The following is a 21,235-nucleotide window of genomic DNA, read 5'->3' on the forward strand; positions in this document are numbered from 1 at the left end:
GTGCCCGGAGTCTACTAATACTCCGGTGGCTGGCCAGCCGATTTAGTCGGCTGCCAGCCACTAGAGAGAGAGGAGGGGGCCTCGCATGAGGAGTGCACACGAGCCCCCTCCGCTCTTAAAACGCCCCTGATGAGGGGGTAGCACAAGACAGAACATACAGGTGAGATGGGAAGCTTAGTGCAACACATATAGTTATGGGGGAGGGGATAAACAATACAGGACAAACAGACCAAGAGGGGTACAATCAGACATATCAAATGACGGAGGCTAACACAAAGAAATAATGTAAGATGGAAAGAATAATATAAATAAAATGGATATTATGACTGCAATAGTAATATTAGAATAAAGGCTGTCTATCTGAATATATAAACCTTAGAAGGTAAATGGGCTTCGTCAGAATAGATAATTGTCAGTTACTTATTATTACTTTACCCCATTTACCTTCTCTATGAGAATTTTTGAGGTTAATATATTTAGATAGATAGCATTTACACTAACATTATTATTACAAGCATAATATATATTCCATTTACCTGTGTATTTATTTATATACTGTATTTGTGACATTTTTTCTTTTGTATTTTGTGAACCCCCTTTTAAAAACGGGCTTACCCTGTGTCCCAGGCCGGTGACAGAAAGACAGCAACAGAGAAGCTTTTGCGTAATGCAGCTAGCGGGAGGAGGAGTGAATAACAACGGGCCCAACTGAGAGGTAGGAACATTTAATTTAAGAAATTAAAATGTTATAAATATAATTTGGTGTTTTTCTTTTTATGTCAGATTTTAAAAATGGTATGTGGTCAGGGAATGATGTGAGTGAGGGGTATTTGTGTCTGTTATGTGGTCAGGGCATGATGTGAGTGAGGGGTATTTTTGTGTCTGATATGAGGTCAGGGTATGATATGAGTGAGGGGTATTTGTGTGTCTGTTATATGGTCAGGGTATGGTGTGAGTGAGGGGTATCTGTGTCTTCTGTGGTCAGGGTATGGTGTGAGTGAGGGGTATTTGTGTCTGATATGAGGTCAGGGAATGATGTGATTGATGGGTATTTGTGTCTGTTATGTGGTCAGGGTATGATGTGAGTCAGGGGTATTTGTGTGTCTGATATGAGGTCAGGGAATGATGTGAGTGAGGTGTATTTGTGTCTGTTATGTGGTCAGGGTATGATGTGAGTGAGGGGTATTTGTGTCTGTTATGTGGTCAGGGTATTATGTGAGTGAGGGGTATATGTGTCTGTTATGTGGTCAGGGTATTATGTGAGTGAGGGGTATATGTGTCTGTTATGTGGTCAGGGTATTATGTGAGTGAGGGGTATTTATGTGTCTGTTATGTGGTCAGGGTATTATGTGAGTGAGGGGTATTTGTGTGTCTGTTATGTGGTCAGGGTATTATGTGAGTGAGGGGTATTTGTGTGTCTGTTATGTGGTCAGGGTATTATGTGAGTGAGGGGTATATGTGTCTGTTATGTGGTCAGGGTATGATGTGAGTGAGGGGTATATGTGTCTGTTATGTGGTCAGGGTATTATGTGAGTGAGGGGTATTTGTGTGTCTGTTATGTGGTCAGGGTATGATGTGAGTGAGGAGTATTTGTGTGTCTGTTATGTGGTCAGGGTATTATGTGAGTGAGGGGTATATGTGTCTGTTATGTGGTCAGGGTATGATGTGAGTGAGGGGTATATGTGTCTGTTATGTGGTCAGGGTATTATGTGAGTGAGGGGTATTTGTGTCTGTTATGTGGTCAGGGTATGATGTGAGTGAGGAGTATTTGTGTGTCTGTTATGTGGTCAGGGAATGATGTGAGTGAGGGGTATTTGTGTCTGTTATTTGGTCAGGGTATTATGTGAGTGAGGGGTATTTGTGTCTGTTATGTGGTCAGGGAATGATGGAGAGTGAGGGGTATATCAGTCAGCATTAGGGCCAGGGAGTGGTGGTGAGAGGGATTACAGATGGTGAAATATAGGGTCGATGAGCGAATGTGAATGATGTGTACTTAAGTGTTTGAGGGATGGTCTCTATGAGTGGTAGTGGGTAAAAGGTAGTATAGTACAGACAGCAATACTTACACCTGTGCCTGCACAAAGGTGATGCGATAGGTGACTACTATTGGCCTACTAAAATACATGTGTGTGTCTGGGGGGGAGGGGGGCACAAATATATATGCGAAGAGGGGAGGGTCATTGGGGTGGTGGTAGGAAGGCGCTAGCTATGCCCATCATGGTGCTAACCACCCCCCTGTACAGACCACTCCCCAACACACACGTCTCGCCCCCAACATCATTAGTCACACCCCTGCGGCAGTATACAATAGGCCCTTCATAAATTTCAGCTCCAGGCCCATTTGGACCTTAATCTGGCACTGGGTACTGTAAGGTGTGTGTCTAGCACAAGTCAAGTATAGAGCGGAAGGGAGGCCCCTCCCAGATCTCACTGGCTTGCAGACACAGCCTCTACTCCCCGCTAGTTAACTGGTAGCCCCTACCACCACAGGAGGAGGAGAAGGTCCCAGAAACCTAACATATACTTTAAGTGGGACATGGACACCAGGCTCAGAGGTGCGTGCTTATGCGGCAACGGACACAACACGATCCAGCCATCTGCCTGCTCCCACTCTAGCACACATGTACCTTAACATACTCCACATCACCCCCAAAGGGACACGGACACCCCAGAAATTAGGCTCTACCGCCTCCAGAACACACCACGGCTGGTCTGAAACAGAACGGCCCTACCACTCATCCTGTCAAAGCCATGTTCCCACCCACTACAACACCCCGCTGGGGCAAGGACAAATGCCCCCCCCTACACTCACTCTCCCACTCACCAATCTACCTTCCCATTTACACGTCTTTTCGCAATGGATAAATATGGCCATTTTAATTCTGTGCACAGCGATTGTGCGATGCAGGCGCTTGCACTGATTGAGGCATGCAAGTGACACACACACACAACACTGTTACCCCACTGGACACTCAATTAAGAACAGCGACAGACGGGCAGAAAGGCGGAAGTATAGGGAGCGATGGGCAGAAAGGGGAAAAACGGGGAGACAGGAGGAAACAGAAGAATAGGGGGGAGACAGAAGGAAATGGGGGAAGAACAGGGGGAGACAGAAAAACAGGGAAGAACAGTAGGAGACAGAAAAATAGGGGGAGATAGAAAGAACAGGGGGAGACAGAAGGAAATGGGTTAGTTAGTACAGGGGAATACAGGAGGAAAGGGAAGAGCAGGGGAGATGGGAGGAATGGGGAAGTTGTTATATACAGGACCAGATCACCCTTTAGGTGAAGTATGCTCCTGCCTAGAGTCTGGTGGCACCAAGAACCAGCCCAACAGCTTTTTTTTATATATATATATATATATATATATATATATATATATTCTGCTGTGTCACAGTCTGCTTATTTTGTAGATCTGGCTCGGGACCCCAGGGTCTGGCCAACGTGCTTTTGAAACGAGATGGTTTGATCTAGCTCTTTAGCAAATAGGAGGTCAGACACTATTGGAAGTGTAAGAACCACAGACTAGTGATGTGCAGGGATGTTAAACTGGAACCGGGGTGATTACCCAGGTAACTGGGCACTCCCTCGCCTAGTGACCACGGAGGCCTATAGACCAGGAACATGCTCTAACCTCAAGGGTGACCCCGGAAGAATAGCATAGTACTGGTAGATAGGAACTTAGAACTCAGGGCCTGATTCAGACCCGCTCGCGAGCACTAGTGATGTCAGTGGGAGTGCTTTTGGCTCTGATAGAGCCAAAAGCACTCCAGGGCTTGCAGCAACGAGACCCTACCACAAGGGTCTCGTCGCAAGCCCGATGGTCACGATGGTCTTGACCATCGCGACCATAATTTTGGCCGCTCGCTATAGCTGTGGGTGGTCATGCTACATTACCATATCTGCAAAGGATCACAATTGCAAAGCTGCATGAGTGCATACATCATATATCTATAGCCTGCGTGCATACATCATATATCTATAGCCTGCGTGCATACATCATATATCTATAGCCTGTGTGCATACATCATATATCTATAGCCTATGTGCAGCTTTGCAGTTACGATCCTTACAGAATCAGGCCAACAGTCTGAGGTTGTAGGAAAGGTCTGTGCAGTACCCGGTGCCCTGTTCTCAGCAGTAAGGGATTATCGGGGGCAGCCTTGGACTAAAGAGGGCTGGTCCTGATTTGGCTATGCTTCCTCATGGTTGGCTACCACCCTGGGACAAGACAAAATTGAGTAGCATTATTTTTATAAGCCTGCTGCTAGGTAACATACTGATTCGGAGCTCCCTTCCCCTTCTCTGTTTCTCTAAAAAAGAACACATAAAAGTGTGTAAGAGTAATCTGGGCCTCACAATAACGACATGGCCCTAAGCAGGAGCCTAGATTGGCTAATGGATGATCTGGTTGTGCTAACCCTCTCCTCAAGGCCAAACACAGGATTTCTAGAGGGGGTTTCAATGACGCATAAACCCCATCTTCATCCTCTTTTCTCCAACCCACTCTTTTTACACTTCCCCACCTCACTTAAACAAATTTTACAGGAGATAAATATCGGAGCTCTGACCGGCACAATGTGACTAGGTCAATGATTCCCAACCTTGGTCCTCAAGGCACACTAACAGTCCTGGTTTTAGTGATATCCATGCTTAAGCACAGATGGTTAAATCAAAATCACTGAAGTGCTAATTAAGTCACCTGTGCTCAAGTATGGATATCCTTAAAACCTGGAATGTTAGTGTGACTTTTCCCCTTAGGAAAAAAAAAGATTTGCAGCGCCGCTGCGAGCTCAGTAGGGGGGCACTGTGAGCCCCTCAGCCCGACACAAATCCAGGGGTGCGATCAGTGTGATTTGGTTCATATTCATGTTCCAAAGCACCATGGACTGACTGGTGTGCAATGAAGATTAGGAGATACTGGCATCACAGCATACTTGCCTACTCTCCTGGGAGCCTCTCAAAATTTTGGGTAACCCCCTGCACGCCGGAAAGAGTAGGCAGATCTCCCGCATCCCCTCCACTTCCTTGTTAAGTCGGCAGGATGGGGAGATTTTACGAGAAATTTGTGTGTCCGTAGGGAGGGGGCGTAGGGAGGGCCGTAGGGAGGGGGCGAGAAATTTGTGTGTCCGTAGGGAGGGGGCGTAGGGAGGGCCGTAGGGAGGGGGCGAGGACCCCGCCCCCTCCTCAAGTACCAGCGAATCGCAGGTTTTTCTGTAAAGGAGGTGGGGCCTAATGACGGCTATAGTCTGGCCCTGCCCCCAAAGCTGAGAGCAGCTCTCTGGGATGCTCCTGGGAAGGATTTGTAAAAAGTCAGTAAGTATGCATCACAGTCCCTCCCAGCAGGACAGGCAGTAGTAGTAAAGTTTTTGTGAATGGCCGCAATAGTGTCAGCTGACTTCAGGCAGGATGGTGGCACCCATGCAGCGCTGGATTGCAGAAACAACAGGGGTATCCTGAGATGACTGGCCAGCAGAGACATGCCAGCCAATAAATCAGCAGCACAGGGTGTGGTAAGAGGGTCTGAGTAGCCGCCGTGTGACAAAGCCACAAGACTTTGGGGTCTATTTATTAAGTAGTGTTAGGAGACAGAGTGAAAAATGATAAGAAAGTGATAAGATGCCAGCCAATCAGCTCCCAACTGTCATTTTTCAAACACAGCCTGTGAGATGACAGTTGGGAGCTGATTGGCTGGCACCTTATCATTTTCTTATCACTTTTCACTCTGTCTCCTAACACTGCTTAGTAAATAGACCCCTATGGGTCTATTTACTAAGACTCTGCGTTAATGCCACTCCTGCTTCGCCTGCTACCGCTGAGAAGCAGGAGCTGGCTAACGCAGCAGTTACTAAAAATAGACCAGCCGAGGAGGGTGAACGTTAAGTCACCCCCCGGCGGTAACAGCTGAGACCCCCTTCCCCTACAGCCCTGTGTTACCATCACCGGCCGGCAGCAGCAGCGCAGCAGTGACTTCTTTTTTTTTTCAACAAACTTTATTTACACAACCTGACACAGCTCAAGTCCTGCTTCTCCAGTGAGGAGAAGCAGATACCTGCAGCTACAGGAGGCGATATCAGCGTTGGAAAAGCCTACCCTCCAACATGACCCGTTCCATTAGGTACAAAACACTCTGCTCCTGGACTTTCCACCTAATGTATGATTGCAGTCACCTGTGTTGAACTAGGTAATTGATGAGACAGGTGTTTCAGCACAGGTGTCTGCAATCATAAATTAAGAGGGAAGTCCAGGAGCAGAGCATTTTGTACCTAATGGAATGGGTCATGTTGGAGGGTCTGGAAAAGTCAGCAGACGGTAAGTGACATCTCCTCTTAGTAATACCTGGGACGCTTAGCGCTGCCATAAACACCTATGTGCCCCATGTGCAGTGCGATGTTGTAGCCTGCACTTAGCGCTGGCAGGCTGCAGGTAGAGAACATCCCTTTAGTACATACTGAGAAGCGCTATGTACAGGGATTTTCTCTTGTCTTTAGCGTTTTTCCCCCTCTTCTCCCCTTAGTAACTAGACCCCTATATCCTTATGCTGGGCATCCACTATCCAATTATCGGGCTCGATCAGCTGATAATCGGGCCGATAATCGAACGGTATATTACCATGACTGATCAGTAATTATCGATCTGTCATACATGCAAAATCATCTAGCATGTCCGATAGATTGAGTAATTGGTCAACCGCACGCACCCGAACAACCGACATTTCTCACAGTGTATCTGATCAGTGTTTCAGGCGCTTGTCAGATAAAGGGCCAAATGTAATAGGGTGAGAGTTTAGAAAATGTGAGTTTTCTCACTTTTTAATCTCGGCTAATGTAATGGAGTATGACAACATGCAAATGTGCATATTTTTCCGACTCAAAAAACTCTCACGATTTAAACTCTCATCCATATGTTTTCCCATTTTGAAGATAAAACTCGACCAATGTAGTAGTGTGAGAGTTTACTGCTAAACTAGCTCTAGCTATTCATAAAAACAGGGACAAACCATAAAAATCAGCTTGAATAAGACTTAAGGAGGACACCGGAGCGAGCACTGAGCATATAATTGATTGCCTTTGCTATTTATAGACATAGCTTTCTCTGCTACCTTTTAGACCGGCACAGCTAATGCCCTCCGAGGATATAAAGTGAACAGACGCACTGTAAAAGTATCCCGTCTGTAAGCAGCCTCTGACGTCAGCCTGGCACTAACATGGGGAACCAGCCACTGCTGATATCAGTCATCCTATATATAGAATCAGCTCTGGGAAAGGGACTGTAATATGTCTGGAACGTTAGTGACAAGGTTAAGTAGCTGCTTATAGGCCCCCATTATCTTTTGACTTGAACTTGATCACTTACGCTACAAAAAACTTAATTGAAGAATGGGATACATTAATAGAAAGCACTGATACTAATTCCAGTATAGCTTATCACAGGACGGAGCTTCCTGTAGGTGGATGTTCTGTGTCAGCACAAGGTGGTCAATTGCTCTAGAAACCCTGGCAGTGACTCAAAGGGTTACCATGTAAATTAATTAACCAGAATACCTTTCACCTTTTGAAAATATTACATTGCACAATTCCTAATACTCCTTTCAGACATGAGTCGGGCTCCAACATGGTTTTTGAACAAGGCTGCAACCTGTGTCTTAGCTAGGGAGTCCCTTTTACACTGTATACAGTGTCCAGTATACAGCAGCTGCAGCGGCCGGCAACCCCTTCTACCTCCAGTACAAAGTAGCCATAGGATTCCCCCCTCCACCCCTGCAGCACTCACAGCAGCCATCAGAACCCCCTCCCCATCAGCACACACTAGAAGCCATTGGATCCCCAACTGCACACAGAAAGCAGCCGTCCGATCCCCCCCTCTCTTCCCCTGCAGCACACACTAGAAGCCATCGTATCCCCCCCTTCCCATGCAGCATAGCACTCACAGTACTGTTGCAACTGTTCGATTCCCCCTCTCTCCCCTATTGCCTGTCTCACCACGCACACACACCAGTGCTGTCTCCTCCTCCCTCCCAAATCACCGCAGCTACTCTAGTGAGAAGTAGATCGTCTGGACAGGCTGATTTCGCTTCGCCTGTCCCAGGAGCAAAATTCATATAAATATTGTGATATTAAGCGATAGTTAAGGAGAGAGAAAGTTATGTTTATTAAATAGCCCCCTTCGACTGAAAGGAGTAAACTATTCTCATTGCTCTGAGTCTACCAGTCATTTCAGATGATAACGGTTTGCTCACGTTCACAGACGTATATCACACGTTTCCTATGATTGTTTATTGATTATAGGTTAACCATTGATGGTCGATGGTTTTAAACCATAGGAGGAAAACTATTGATGATCGAACCACTTCTGGTCGCCGGTTGAGCAGACTACCTACACCATCCACCATTGGACTTCAGCAGCCGATGTTCACCAGTGAACATCTATTGATGGTGAAACAATTTTCCATCAGGATCAGACCATCGATGGTTGAGAACCACCAATGGGTGATGGCCATCCCTAATCAGGGCTTACTGCACCATCTTTATTTTGAAAATAAATAATATTTCCTTTGGGCACCCCTGGCTAATGCCATCCAGGTTTAAAGACAGACATTGCAGTGATGAAGCCACATAACAGCATATGCCTATGTGCACGCACAGAAGAAGTGGATGATGCTGTAGTTTGCCTGAGGCCGATGTCAACGGCTACACAAATTCTTGCTCCTTCTGCTGTAGGTGCATTAGGGCTTGATTCAGAGGTGCAGGCAATGCTGATTTTCATGCAGTTGAGCGATTAATTGCTACTGCGCATGAGCAAAACATTTGGAAAACCAATCCGATGCATGCGTCACACTGTGAGTACTCACAAATGCGCTGATGCCTACAGAAGCGCCGGTATCAGAGATGGCAAGACAAAACCATGGGCCTTCCTGGGTGGTGACTGGAAGGTGGCCTGAAGTGTACACCAAAAATTCAGTTGTGCGGGCGTGTTATGGGAGGATCGCAGGCGTACCAGTGAAAGCCGTTCTTAGACGCAGCCACAGAGGCCATATTCAGACGGAGGTACTGAACCTGTCTTAGGGCTGGTGCAAGTATCGATGGTGGAGTGTCTTGAATCATCAGCGCTTTTACACCGGTCAGCAATGCGAAAGTGGGTGTGTCGTTGCTTGCACATACAGGTGCACGCTAGTACACGGGGAAAAGCACCGCTGCCGTGGCTCCACAAGAACACACAGCCGCAGTGGTGACTGCGTGCACCTTACGCCCTAACTCATACTTACCGATATCTGAAGTTTGCTCCCAGGGAGAAGTAGGCAGTGAAGGGGGCGGAGCAGGACTATCGTGTCATTAGGCCCCACCCCCTCACTGTAAAATGATGTGAATCGTGGATATTTGAATAGGGGCAGAGCCAAATGATGCGATTCGCATAGATTTGCGTCATTAAGCCACGCCCCCTCCCTGCAGATCACGTGACCATGGTAAGATTCTCCCCAATTTGCCCACTACACTAGGAAGTAGGCTAAATGCCCGAGAAGTGCCGACTCTTCCGTGGCTGTAGGGGGCTACCAGAAAAATCGGGAGCCTCCCGCAAGTTCTGGGACAGTAGGCAAGTATGCTTTCTTCTGTCTCCATGGCTCTTTGTGCGTTTAAATTGCAATCTGTGTATTACTTCATGTACTGTTTATATAGATCGCAAAGTAAAATATGTTTTCAGAATTCTCTGATGTTTAAGACCTTTTGATTTGGAAGGTTTTCTTTCTACCCCTATAGATTTTACAGGTTGTCTCATGTGATCTTACAAAGCGAGGCGAGCACCTCCATTATTGTCATGAGGTCCGACACCCCAGATTCTGTGCTAGATCTTTAGTACAACAACAGTTTCTATTTGCTTTGACAAAGTGCTGGCTTTTTTTCCTATTTGATAGACTGTGAAATGCATCGTACTCTATGGTAAGGAAAGATCATACTTGCTTAAAGGCAGATATATAAATACTTCATGTCATATGCTGCAAGTGGTGTCAGTTTATCTTAACGTATGTGACTTTCTTATCTGTCATTTCATTACCGGCATTGCTGGCAGGGGTGTATCTACACATTGGCCAGGATGGCACTCGCCAGGGGCGCCGACCAAAGGGGGGGGGCGCCGTCCGGCAGTGCCACCAGCAGCCAAGGGGTGGACTAGTCCCCCGGCCCCACAAGTGTAGGGCAGACCGGTCTACACTTCAGTTTACAAACACACAGCCACCAGCGGCGGCAGTGTGTTTGTAATAGCAGCCAGCCAATGAGTGTCGGACAGACTCATTTGCTGCTGTGTCGTCCGTGGAGGGAACCAGCTGGAGCTCACTCATGAGCTCCATCTTCCGGCTCCCCCCCGCAGCATGTGATGGGAGAGACGTCATGACGTCTCTCCCATGCAGGAGAAGAGCGGGCCAGGGCTCAGAGCGGACAGCAGCGGTCGAGTCATGAGCGGGGTCGGGTAAGTTGTATTTTTTTTCTTTGTGTGTGTGTGTAAGCCTAGCACATTAGGCGGGGCACTGATATAGGGGGTGGCCGCTACTGGGGGCACTTTATGGGGGAGAGCCCACTACTGGGGGCACTGTATAGGGGTGGCCACTACTGGGGGCAATTTAGGGAGGGAGGCCACTTCTGGGGGCACTGTATAGGGGTGGCCACTACTGGGGACACTGAATAGGGGGGACTACTTGGGGCACTGTATAGGGGGACTACTTCTGGGGCCACTGTATAGGGGGACTACTACTTTGGGCACTGTATAGGGGGGACTACTACTGGGGGCACTATATAGGGGGACTACTGGGGGCAATGCAGCATTGGAGGGACTGCTACTGGGAGCACTGTATTGGGGGACTACTACTGGGGGCAATGCTGCATAGGGGGCACTACTACGGGGGCACTGTATAGGGGGGCTACTTCTGGGGGCACTGCATAGGGGGGACTACTACTGGGGACACTGTATGGGAGGGACTACTACTGGGGGCACTATATAGGGGAGACTACTACTGGGGGCACTGTGTAGGAGGACTACTACTGGGGGCAATGCAGCATTGGGGGGACTACTACTGGGCGCACTATATAGAGGGGACTACTACTACTGGGGGCACTATATAGGGGGGACTACTACTGGGGGCAATGCTGCATAGGGAGGACTACTACGGGGGGCACTGTATAGGGGGGACTACTATTGGGGGCAATGCAGCATAGGGGGATTACTACTGGGGGCACTGTATAGGGGGGACTACTACTGGGGGATTACTACTGAGGGGCACTGTATAGGGGGGACTACTACTGGGGGATTACTACTGGGGGCACTGCATAGGGGGGGAGGGGGCGCCAGTTACATTGCCAGGGGCGCTTGGATCCCTAGATACACCCCTGATTGCTGGTTATTAATAATCAGCAAAAATAACTACAGATAGTTCACCCTGACATTGTCTTGCTCTATGGGCCTGATACAGAGATGGACAATAATACATAAGCAACGGCATATTATCACAGATCGAAGTTGCTAAAATATGCTAATGCTTTCCAAAGCCCAGCCCAGCATAAGGACGCCCACTGCTGCCTTCTCATATTCATACAACGACGTACATAAGCGTAAACATCAGTAACATCTATGCACAGCATGCAACCATACTTCATCTGCGGCAGGTCTGACCAGCCGCAGACTCGGCAGTTCTCCTGACAATCAGTGAGCTCTCTTGCCGCTAAAACACCATACGGTGTTTAATCGGTCAAACACGCCTGCGTTTATCTAACCCGCAGACGCAGCATCGGAACCCCAACATAATCATCAACCGTGATGACTGCAGTCATCAGACATCTAAGTATGGCCGCTGGAACTCCTTTGCCGGGACCAGGAACTCTGTGTGGGTAGACACAGACCCTGGCCTCAGCATGCCTACAAAATGGAGATGACACACCACTGTTTTGTAAAACGTACCCCGTGGATGCCCCCTCCCAGGCCCCAAACGGCGACAGCCTGTCAAGCAGGCTGCGGCTAAGGGGGCACTGCATGATGCACTCGATGGATTTGAAATCAAGTTTGTGTCTTCTCTCCTTAGGTACATGAGTGTAAACTCTACTTCCAAAAGCATGTAGATGACTGATATTTTGCTTGTTACCAATGGTGTCATCTACTTGACTGCCAGTGTAGGTGACCGATTCTTGTGATAAACAACTGTTCTTACTGCTCCAGCCCAACATTTCTTGTCAAGATTTGAATCATTCAGCATCGAGTTATCTCAACTATTGTTCTTTTTGCTCTTTCACGGAAACCATTTTGTTCTGGTGTACAGGCCATAGGCCCTGATTCAGAGCCGGACGCTCTGACCAGAGCGCGACGCTCTGACCAGAGCGCTCGCTCTGAATCAGAGCCCACCTCCATTAAAATGGAGCGTCCTCCTGGATGCTCGTATACCTGTGGGTCACCACCCACAGCATATACGAGCGTCCAACAAGATGGTCGCGATGGTCTTGACCATCGGACTTGCAAGAGAAACCCTGTGGTCGGGTTTCTCAACCACAAGGCCAGGAGTGATTTTGGCTCTATCAGAGCCAAAATCACTCCCACTGACATCACTAGTGATGTCAGTGGGGCCGGCTTCAGACGGTAGGCGTTCCCATAGGAACGCCTCCGTCTGGCAGGCACGCCCCGGGACGCCCACCAAAGGCGTGCTGTCAATCAACATCGACAGCACGCCCCCTTTGGTGCGAGACCCGGAGCGATGGAAAGTCCTTCGCTCGCCGGGTCTCGCGCATGCGCACGACGGAGCTCCCTCCGTCGTGTGCATGCGCAGTGGGGAACATCGACCCACTTGTGAGTGGACTGCCGCTCGCGAGTGGGTCTGAATGACCCCCATAGTTCACTGATGCTGGATGCCATTTTCTTTCAGGTACTTGGTTAGTACTCTGGGTCTGATTCCGCAAGGATCGCTAATCTGCTTATATGCATGCAAAGCAGTTGCTAACATCAGCGGTGATATGCATATGCCTGGATTCACATTGCGATTGCAGCCTGACATAAGGACGCCCACTTCCCCTTACTCACATCCATATACTTGGCCAACAAAGTGAAACAATCGCTAAAAACATTGAGTAACATCGGACCCAGACACACAGGTAAGGCAGGTCAGACCTCACTCAGGAATTGTTTACTTCGGCGTACGCTATGAGAACTCAGGCTGCCTATGGCCACGCAGTGGATCATTTATGCATGCCCATGCAATGCCGTTGAAATGCACTGGCACTCCTGCGTTCATGAGTGATGTCAGTGGAGAGATTCCGGCTGTTAGAGCCGAAATCTCTCTGGGGCTTGCGGCCACGAGACCCTACCACAAGAGTCTCATCGCAAGCCCGATGGTCGCGATGGTCTTGATGGTCACCCACAGCTATGCGAGCGTACGAGATTCTTGTACACTATGATCTAACTTGTTACTTCACTTCTGTTTCTTAGGAAATAAATGTGTTATCCTTGTAGCATTGTCGATAAGTTTCATAACGTAAGGCCTGCCACTAATTAATTCAACCTCCATTGGTCTACACACATCAGTATGCACTAACTCCAATGGCACTTGTGCTCTGGGTGCAATGTTTGCCCCTCACACAGCTCTCACAAGCTGGTCTTACAGGACTGTCCATTGACATCCCAGTCACCATACCACTCTGAAGCTTCTGTACATTGCCATAGCCTAGGTGTCCTAGCCTCCTGTGCCACAGTTTCATTGATTAATTGGATTCATCGGTGACCATTGCATGGCACTCCACAGTGTCTAGGGTACAGTACAGTGGTCGAAGTGGGGCGGTATGTGGCGGTATGACATACCGCCACTTCCCGGCCCCACTTCATTTTGCATGTAGAAGAGATTGCACAAGCGCTGGGATCCAGTATGGGATCCCAGCGCTGGAACAGTGGCGGCAATGTGTTAAGATGTGTCCCGCAGGGGACACATCTCAATCGGGGCAGTGGAGGCGCTGACATGTAGCCGGGACAAAGTACCTGGTCCCGACTGCACTGTAAGCACGACGTACTGGGCGGCTGCCAGCCAATCACGAGGCTCGCAGCCCGCCAGCCAATCGCAGGGCTCGCAGCCGCCAGCCAATCGCAGGGCTCGCAGCCGCCAGCCAATGAGAAGCTGCCAAATGGCTGCTTCTCATTGGCTCGCAGCCGCCAGCCAATGAGAAGCTGCCAAATGGCAGCTTCTCATTGACTAGCAGCGGAGCCAGATAAACTGCAGGGAAGACCCGAGGATCCCGGTGGCTCCACTTCAGCAGCGCAGGTAAGAGAGGATTAGAGAGAGGGGAGGGTGTGATAGAGAGAATAGAGAGAGGGGCAGACAGAGGCAGGCTAGCTATTGTAGGGGGTGAAAGAGAGAGGGAATCAGTAAGGGCAGGGTGTGAGAGAGGGGAGCAGGCAGGGAGAAGTGTGTGTGTGGGGGGGGGGGTTAGAAGTACAATGGAGTGATATGGAAGCAGGGGCCTATGGGGGGGGAGATTCAATCTCCATACCCCCACCTCTAAATTACCACTTCGAGCACTGGTACAGTATATAGGGGTGATTCAGCCTCAGACGGTATCACAGATCACATCACCTGCAAAATGGAAGGCGCAATTTATATGCGGACAGACGCGGACAATTTATATGTGGACAGTACGTCGGACAGACGAAAGGGAAGATTAAAAAAAGAATATCCGAACATATCTACAATATGAAGAGAGGACTGACCACGCATAGCGTATCCGCACATTTTCTGGAACATCACAATTAAAACCCCAAAGGTCTGAAATTCAGAGGCGTTCAAAAGGTAGTAACAGATTGGAGGGGTGAAGACATTGTAACAAAATTGAATAAGTGTGAAACCAAAAGGATTTTTTTCCTTGGAAACCTTGAGCCAAATGATATAGAGCTGAAGGCTTTCCTATATATTTTTTAAGTTTTTATTTTTTTATATATATTTTACATATAGTTGAGTATATATATTATTATATTCTTATATATATTTTATGTGTTCTTGAATATAGTTTTAACATACATAATATTTATGATCTCAAAAATTGCTTGTTCTTCTTATAACACTTTTTTTTCAATACAAGAGAAAGCATAAAAAGAGGCACATTTTCAGACATTTCTAATTATTTTTAATCATTTAATTTTTTTTCAAGTTAATGGAGTCTCAAAAGAAACATGCGCAAGCCGCCAATTTTTAAGTACTTCCGGTTTTATCATTTCCATTTTTTATATAGAGTTATCCTATATAAGGAAATCAAGTGTATCCCCCACCTCTTCTTGACAAAGCACCCTAAGTGGTCCAAAGTGCTTTAGAGTGAGTAGGGAGAAAGAACGGGACCAAGCGGTAATTAATAGAAGCACTGGCAATTTGATCCGTCGGTGTCTGACGCCATCAGAGGGCTCCGCGGTTCCACACGCCAGACCTCCGGCAAAAAACACCGAAGCACACGGTCTGAAGGAGAATCCAAACCCTGGACTGAGGTAGGATATGTGAGGGTCAGTAGTAGCCTCACTTAGAAGACTGTCACGATCCGTGGTACTGAAGTCTCCTTCTTACCTCTCCGGTGCCTATTCAGATTGGCACAGAGGGCACTTCGGGTCGCGCACCATGCACGTAAAGTGTCAGGATATACACAGTGCTCTGCGGCCTTCTACTACAGGCAGGTTTCTCCAGGTTGTAGACATATAAATGCATGCTGGATCTTCCTCTAGAACATAGACAAGGGGGCACTACCAGAGCGGGAATATTACTACTGGGGGCAGTACCAGGGGGGGATTACTACTGGGGCAGTACCAAGGGGGGATTAATACTGGGGGCAGTACCAGGGGGGGGATCACTACTGGGGGTACTACCAAGGGGGGTATTAATACTGGGGGCACTACCAGGGGGTGATATTGCTACTGGGGGCACTACCAGGGGGGAATATTACTACTGGGGGCAGTACCAGGGGAGGGATTACTACCAGTAGCTGCTGCATATCCCACCCTAGGCTTATACTTGAGTCAATAAGTTTTCCCAGTTTTTTGTGGTAAAATTAGGTACCTCGGCTTATATTCGGGTCGACTTATACTCGAGTATATACGGTACGTTATATATATATTTGCAAATACATGCATACGTATGAATTATTAATTATGATTCCAGTGAGTTCAGACGTAAAGCTCAAGCTCTGATTTCTGATATTTATTTACAGTCAAATCAAATTATACAGAATGAGATATACACAGTAGTGACATATATACTAGTTATATTTATGCTTCCTAAGACATGAAACTTAACAAACAATTAACAAACTAGACAATTAATAATAACAGAAATTCTATACTTGCAAGTATTTATAGTTACCGTATTTCCTCCTGCACAAACTTTATGTTTCCCTGGACTTCTGTGTTACATTGTGCTGACCTCTCTCCAGACTGACTCCTATACTCACTACACCTCACTGACTTTCCATCTCCTCTGTCCTCTCCTCCAACTAACTAAACTATACTTCCAGTGCTGTCTTTTATCCCAAATCTGCAGGTTGAATTTTGCCATCTCCCACTCTATCCAATGTGGCAGATAATTGCGGATTTCCCTAAAACCAGATTCTGAAGTGTTGTAAAAGTGTCAGCTGGACCAAGTTGGCTATTTCTGCTCAAACAACCATGGTGTCATAAAATTTGGTATTTCTATTCATTAATATTCCTTTGTGTTTGATGTGTAAATAGATCTGTTAAAATATCTATAAATATAGCAGCCATATTGCCCTATTATCATTGCCCCTGGCTTGGACAATGGATGAACTGGTTTTATGATTGCCCCAGGTCTGTTATAGGGCCCATACACTATGATTCTGATCTTAATTGTATGCATACCAGTGTCTGTAAGCAGTAAAGACCTGTTTCTTGTACAATTACTAAACCTTACAATTAAAGCAAATATTTAAATACCTGTTACTAAACATTTAACTTATACAGTATATTCAAACCTATTTAATGTATTTCTCACTTTAAAATATATATATATCTATATATATATATATATATATATATATATATATATACACTATGGTGTAAACCACATTCAATCATTAATGGTATTTTATTCAGGCAATGTCTCTAATCCTCATATTCCTAATATATGAATAATTACTGAAATGTCAACAGTTGGCCCCTTGTGGCCATGAGAAATTATTTTGATTGGCCACCCATAAATCTAACGTAATTATTCCCAATACATTTTGAAACATTTCTTTAAACCATACTTTTCCTTCCCTAATCTTTATTTTAAACCATAAAGATAACAGTAATAACCATTGTGATGGTTGCATATATGTTTAAAGTCTTTAAAATAGCTAAACTACTCTATTTATCCTATTGTAATTAAATATTACCATTACTGCGGTTTTATTCAGTATTCATGAGGGAAATATATGATCAGTCATTTAAAATACCATAGCATAGCTTGATTGTAGATACAATATCCTTTTCTCTATCTGTGCTGATGTCTTTAAGATACATCTTCTGTCCTGTGCCAACAACAATTTTGCTCCTGTGTGGACTGTCATCAGTGTGTCTGGCGTGCCATTGGAGACGCGTTACCTTTGCAGTATGAGACAGTAGAATTCTTTGTGGAAGCTGCCATTCTGCTTGCTGTGCAGAGGGCTGTGTACGTTGAGTGCTGTGGTCTTTATTCATTATTTCCTCTTCACCACAATGCTATAACACTCAGTACCTTCAGTGTCACCTCGGTAATACGGTCTTTCGCAGACGTGCATTGTGCGTCCTTTACGATTATCCAATGATGCAGTTATGACAACTGTCCATATAATAGTCTTTTAAGGTTTTGGTGTTGAATAGAGAGCAGGTATATATATGAAACAAAGTCTCTTCTCCTTTCTTGGTTGTAAATAATCCATCTCAATTTTCTTTGGCCAATGGCAGTCCAAATGACTGGGGTAGATAATGTCTACCATATTGTATTTATTCTATATAATTTTCATCACTGAATAAACTTCAATACTGTAAGGTCACCTTCTTTCTCCTATATAGGATCTATTTTATAACTTAAAACTAAAATAAGGTGTGACTACTTTTATTCTTGTTTATTTTAAAACTAAAATAACCCTACACCAGAAAAACCCTATTCAATGGCTTTCTATATTTAACCTACAATAAGATTAGCAATACTATTTGGAATGCTTTGATGTGTTTATCATAACATCCTATCAATAAAATAAATATATATGCTCCATACAGGCTGGTTGTAACATTTCTGTGTGTGCAGACTGCTCTCCTTCCCACAGTGATTAGCCACCTGGACTCTCCTCTGTCTGTGAGCATTGCTAGTCTTAATTGGAATCGCAGGTGTGGTCCTGATTCTCAAGGGTTGCAGAGATGATTACTCCCTCTGCATGTTGTGCCTTCCACCACTCAGACTACTGCCAGACCACCTGTCTGTATCGTTCAATTGCTGCCAGACCCAGGGTATATATATCCTGCCCTGATAGCATTCTGAGCCTGAACATCTCATTATGTTCTGTGGTGTACAGCTTATGCTATAGCTGTACCTCTGAGTACAAGTGTATCCCAGGCTCCTGCTGGTTCCTAGACCAGTTCTATCTGAAAACCTGCCGTGTCCAGCAATCCTGCTACCGCCATCTCCATTTGGCTTCCCAAGCCATAACCAGTAGCTTCCACGCTACCATCTATCAACTACGACTCCCAAGCTGCAACAAGTAGCTTCCACGCTACCATCTATCATCTATGGCTCCCAGGCCACAGCCAGTGGCTTCCACGCTGCCATCTATCATCTGCGGCTGCCAAGTCGCAACCGGTAGCTTCCATGCTACCATCTATCATCTACGGCTCCCAAGCCACAAGCAGTAGCTTCCACACTACCATCTATCATCTATGGCTCCCAAGCCGCCACCAGTAGCTTCCACGCTACCATCTATGAACCACGGCTCCCAAGCAGCAACAAGTAGCTTCCACGCTACCATCTATCATCTACAGCTCCCAAGCCACAACCAGTAGCTTCCACGCTACCACCAACCACCTATGGCTCCCTAGCAGCGACAAGTAGCTTCCTCGCTACCACCAACCATCTACAGCTCCCTAGCCACATCAAGTAGCTCCCGTGCTACTATCGCTCACCTCACGGTTCCCTAGCCGCTCCACGTAGCTCCCGTGCTACCATCAGTCTCTACAAGGCTTCCAAGCTGCACCAAGTAGCTCCCGAGCTACCACCGCTCACCTTACGACTCCCTAGCCACTCCACGTAGCTACCATGTTACCATCAGTCTCTACACGGCTTCCCAGCCACACCAAGTAGCTTCCGTGCTACCATCCATCTGCAAGCCCATCTACTAGTACCCCATCCAGCTCCTTCTGGTCCCACTCCAACATTTCAAATTTCCAGTTCCAGTCATTCATCATCAAAGGCAATTCTCACTACATAATTCTTATGTTAAAAGAGCTATTCACATTACCCATGGTTCCAGTCAAGTCGGTCTCCGCTGAATCCGGTTCATCACCAGAGTCCGGTAAATCACAAACACCAATTGTGACAATGTGTAACCCCATTCAGCATTATGCAATATGCCACAATGTGCATATGATTACAATGACCCTTTTTGTGCTAAAATTAAATTCTCTTAGACTCCATGCGGTCTGTATTAAGAGAATAATAATTTCTCCCAATTAATAAATTTGTCCCAATAGGGTATACCATCTTCACTAGATACTTAATTTATGTTTGAAGCCTTAAAGACGGAAGCATAAATATCCTACTGTGTAATACAAAATAAAACAAAATAAACTATTTACAAAGTATGTTCTGATAAAAAATGTACAGCGGACATATATACTGGCATGTGATTTCAAAGGTATATGTAAAAATAAAACAATTTTGTATAATTGCAGTGATGAAATGTACACTGTCATTGGTGTGTACATGTATGAGTTGAAAACAATTTGACAAAAACAATTTTAAATGATTGTAGTGATGAAAGGGTTAATGGAAACTTCCCCTTCCTGGAACTGAAAACTGATTTTGGGATTTGTTCATGTGTCAGTATTTATGGCAGGTATCGACTGCTGTGCTAATGATCTTCTGTTGTGTCGCCAATCACCGACATCATGGGTTCTGCAGCGAAGCTGAATTTGTAAACTAAAATTCAAACAAACAAAGAAATACAATGAATATAATGGCTATTTACAAAGCGATTTAGCATTGCTTGCTATGCGTTCTGTCCTGTCTCCTGCATGTTATATGAGGTACAGAATTTACATTTCTGGGTATTTAAAGATTTACTAACATCCAGTTTCTTTTATCTCTGTAATATTGTGTATCATTGACAATCCAAAGTTTGCAGTAGGAAATCTGCAGGTTGAATTCAATCATGAAATGAGAGATTATTTTACCATGTGGGATTCCTATCTCTAATTTCAAACCCCATGGTGAGTGCATTTGATCTAAAAGGTAAGCCAAGTAACGAAGTGATACTACCATCTTTCCTTGTGGACATACTCTCCCTTGTGGATTAGTCAGGATCCAGCCATTCTCCAATCGTGGATTTTTCTTGTCAGTGGGACTCCTTAGCCATGACAAATTTTGGATATCCTGGAAAATATTCTCATGCGATGAAAAATTTATTAGACTGGGCCATATATAGTTTGATGGTTCCAGGGCTTTGTCCAGAACCGCAATAAAATGATTGTGGCCCAAAGGCACAAAAATATTTTTCCCCTGGTGATTCTTTTTGTCATTTGGTGTGGTGTTTTCAGAATGACACTCTGCATGTGGTCTCTCTGAGAGACTGCAAACATTTGCTCCACCACTAGATGGCTCTGAGTGCTGTGTGGGGTTTACATAGGAGTTGGAGCTATGTGTCTGACTAGATGTCTGCACTTCTGAATTAATTTTATAGCTCAGCTCTGTCAACATGTTTGTGGCTGAACTCATTTCAGGGATCTGCACTTTAGAAAATGTATCTACCCCTGTGTGCACTTCTTTGCTCTTGTCTGTGTTTAAGACTGTCTGTTCCATTTTTCCTAATGGTGCAACTAATTCTTCAATCACATTGGGGCCTGTGAGTGTGTATTCAGTAAAATCACTCTCTTTCTCACAATCTGAGCTCCATTGATCACTCACTTCAGCAAAAATTGTATAGGAGACATATGACATTGCTCCTACCTTCTTTGCATCAATTTGCTCCCTTTGGATTAATACATCCTGCACCATG

Source organism: Taudactylus pleione, unplaced genomic scaffold (genome assembly GCF_031769625.1).
Source record: "Taudactylus pleione unplaced genomic scaffold, aTauple2 ptg000092l, whole genome shotgun sequence".
Lineage (NCBI taxonomy): Eukaryota > Metazoa > Chordata > Amphibia > Anura > Myobatrachidae > Taudactylus > Taudactylus pleione.